The sequence below is a fragment of the Aegilops tauschii genome, unplaced genomic scaffold, assembly GCF_002575655.3.
Source record: "Aegilops tauschii subsp. strangulata cultivar AL8/78 unplaced genomic scaffold, Aet v6.0 ptg001254l_obj, whole genome shotgun sequence".
Taxonomy (NCBI): domain Eukaryota; kingdom Viridiplantae; phylum Streptophyta; class Magnoliopsida; order Poales; family Poaceae; genus Aegilops; species Aegilops tauschii.
In genome coordinates this window covers 2,627-6,556 of record NW_027333455.1, presented here as the reverse complement: position 1 = coordinate 6,556, position 3,930 = coordinate 2,627, and the positions used below count along the sequence as shown (strand labels likewise).

The following is a 3,930-nucleotide window of genomic DNA, read 5'->3' as shown; positions in this document are numbered from 1 at the left end:
CAAAATTGTAAATTTCGAATTGATTTCTAATCTATTGTATTCTTTTTCAAGAATGCCGCCACTCGGATTCGAACCGAGATGCTTGAGCACTGCTTCCTAAGAGCAGCGTGTCTACCAATTTCACCATGGCGGCTAACTTCAAATAATAGGTAACTTAAAAGAATAATAGCTATTATCTTGGGAATCGTCGATATTGGGAAAGTCCATAAAATTTAGGAACATTAGAGTTTTCATTAAAATAGACTTCGTTTGGTAGTATCGTTTCCATTTTTTTTTTACAATAAACTCTTGCTTTGCCCAATAGAAACACAAACACTGCTTGAAAGAGTTGGAATTTCTTTTTTCTAACTTGCAATTGTAGAACTAATTTTTTCTAATTAATTTCTCGTTTACATTTTGAAAATTCTTTCAATACAATGAAAAAAATCCAAAAGGGTTTCTATTTAATGATGAAATTAAAATGGATAAATGGAAAAGGCTTTTTGGATTTTTTAAAAATTTCTAGAATGAAAGTCTTTATGCTCTTATTAATAAGATTTACTAACCTTATGATTTTGGAGAAGATAGGTGGAAGTTGTAAGTCCTATTGTAAGAATACTCCACTTTTCATAATTTTCATAATAGAATATGAGGATTCTATTATGAAAATTATGAAAAGTTCATTGATAGGAAAAGAATACTTAGCACACAGTATACCAAACAAAACTTTTTTTTCTTGTATATATAAGATAAGAGGGGTTTTTTGTTCTAAGAATATTGTACCGAGTAATTCGACACATAAAAGTACATTCAAAGAAGAATCAAAATTATTAAATAATTGGAATTCTTTTTTGATAAGTCAATTCATATTATTCCAAAATCTTATTATTTGTTTGTTGCCCAGAAAAACCCTTTGGTTTTGGATGCTCATTACCGCTCGAAAATGATCTTGATTTTACTAAAGAATAAGATTGTACTATGGAAAAATAAGTCTTTTTCTTCCAAATATTTTTACGAATACGCTTTTTTGACATTGAAGTACGTTTTTTTGGAACTGCCATTCAAAAAGGAAATTACTTTTTTCTAGTTGTATGTGAAAGACATCTATTGCTGCAAATCAATCCTTCTTTCTTCTTTTTATTAGTATTTATACTTAGATACTGAAAGATACTTAAATTTTGAATTATTTTTTACTTCATTTTGTCTAATGCGGATAAGACAACAAGAATTTTTTAACATTTTTTCTTTATATATTTTATACTTGTTTTTTAATAATATAGAATATATAGAAAGGTTTCTCATTTAAATCTATTTATATCTATTTATATATCAAGTATACTCCATATATAGATATATGGTATGGAAGCCTATCCCCCATATAAGATAAGACGGGGGGATAAAAAGAAGGGAAAATGAAAATAGTTAATTAAGTTCAGAATGGTATTCCATAAAGGAAAGGAATTCCAATCAAAACAAAAAATACTGAGTCTCTTAAACAAGACATTCTAAAACTTAGGTAATTTATAGTCATTAGGATTTTAGTTCTATATGAAGTAAGGACTATTCGATAATTTCTTATAAACATAGGTTTTCATTGGAATTCACTCAATCAGTTAATTATGGAACAAGAGAGCTGTTTCATCTTTGTTTTAAAGAAATATAAAAATGAATTATGAATAGAAAGTAAAATGATTCCACTTTTTTTTTTTATTTTTATAAATATCTTTATTTAGTTAATAAAATAACTAGGTAACGAAGTTATTTTATTAACTTTTTTAATTTAACCAACTAAACCCATTCTTAATTTTTAATTATTTCAATGAGATAAATTTTGGAAAAATTAAGAATTTCAGTATTTTTTCTTATTCTTTTTATTTATTCTTTCAGAAAGAGATAAGAATTGGTTTGGTGAATCGGAAACAATTTTATAGAAAAATTGAAGTAAAAATTGAAGTAAAAATTGCAATTTCTTTTCTTATGGAACATACATATCAATATGCATGGGTAATCCCTCTTCTCCCACTTCCAGTTATTATGTCAATGGGATTTGGCCTTATTCTTATTCCTACAGCAACAAAAAATCTTCGTCGCATATGGGCTTTTCCTAGTGTTTTACTCTTAAGTATAGCTATGGTATTCTCAGTTCAACTGTCTATTCAACAAATAAATGGAAGTTCGATCTATCAATATCTATGGTCTTGGACCGTCAATAATGATTTTTCTTTAGAATTTGGATACTTGATTGACCCACTTACTTCTATTATGTTAATGCTAATTACTACTGTAGGAATCCTGGTTCTTATTTATAGTGATGGTTATATGTCTCACGATGAAGGATATTTGAGATTTTTTGTTTATATAAGTTTTTTCAATACTTCCATGTTGGGATTGGTTACTAGCTCCAATTTGATACAAATTTATTTTTTTTGGGAACTCGTGGGAATGTGTTCTTATTTATTGATAGGCTTTTGGTTTACACGACCAATCGCAGCGAGTGCTTGTCAAAAAGCTTTTGTAACTAATCGTGTAGGGGATTTTGGTCTATTATTAGGAATTTTAGGTTTTTTTTGGATAACAGGTAGTTTAGAGTTTAGGGATTTGTTCAAAATAGCTAATAACTGGATTCCTAATAATGGAATTAACTCTTTACTTACTACTTTGTGTGCTTTTTTATTATTCCTTGGTGCAGTTGCGAAATCCGCACAATTCCCTCTTCACGTATGGTTACCCGATGCTATGGAAGGGCCCACTCCTATTTCGGCTCTTATACACGCAGCAACTATGGTTGCTGCGGGAATTTTTCTTCTAGCTCGACTTCTTCCTCTTTTCATATCTTTACCTTTGATAATGAGTTTTATTTCTTTAGTAGGTACAATAACACTATTCTTAGGAGCTACTTTAGCTCTTGCTCAGAGAGATATTAAAAGAAGCTTAGCCTATTCTACAATGTCTCAATTGGGTTATATGATGTTAGCTCTAGGTATAGGTTCTTATCAAGCTGCTTTATTCCATTTGATCACTCATGCTTATTCAAAAGCTTTATTGTTCTTGGGATCCGGATCCGTTATTCATTCAATGGAACCTCTTGTTGGATATTCACCAGATAAAAGTCAAAATATGGTTCTTATGGGCGGTTTAAGAAAATACATTCCAATCACAAGAACTACTTTTTTATGGGGTACACTTTCTCTTTGTGGTATTCCACCTCTTGCTTGTTTCTGGTCCAAAGATGAAATCCTTAGTAATAGTTGGTTGTATTCGCCCTTTTTTGGAATAATAGCCTCCTTTACTGCAGGATTAACTGCCTTTTATATGTTTCGGATATATTTACTTACATTTGATGGGTATTTGCGTGTTCATTTTCAAAATTACAGTAGCACTAAAGAGAGTTCCTTGTATTCAATATCCTTATGGGGAAAAAGGATACCCAAAGGAGTGAATAGGGATTTCGTTTTATCAACAACGAAGAGTGGAGTTTCTTTTTTTTCACAAAATATACCAAAAATTCAAGGTAATACAAGAAATAGGATAGGATCCTTTACTACGTCTTTTGGGGCTAAAAACACTTTTGCCTATCCGCATGAAACGGGAAATACTATGTTATTTCCTCTTCTTATATTACTACTTTTCACTTTGTTCATTGGATTCATAGGAATCTCTTTTGATAATGGAGGAATTGGTAATGGAATAGCAGAGTTAACCATATTATCAAAGTGGTTAACTCCCTCAATAAACTTTACCCAGGAAAGTTCTAATTCTTTTGTAAATTCATATGAATTTATTACTAATGCAATTTCTTCTGTAAGTCTAGCTATCTTTGGTTTATTCATAGCATATATCTTCTATGGATCCGCTTATTCTTTTTTTCAGAATTTGGATTTAATAAACTCTTTTTACAAAGGAAATCCTAAAAAAGAATTTTTAGATCAAGTAAAAAAAAATATATACAGT

At 29.8% G+C, this 3,930-nt stretch overlaps 1 non-coding gene across 1 annotated transcript; it reads right to left on the bottom strand.

Moving 5' to 3' along the window:
• Positions 1-53: 53 nt before the first annotated feature.
• TRNAL-UAG (transfer RNA leucine (anticodon UAG)) lies at positions 54-133 on the bottom strand. Its single transcript has one exon. It is a non-coding gene; the product is annotated as a tRNA-Leu (tRNA).
• Between the last annotated feature and the right edge of the window lie 3,797 nt (positions 134-3,930).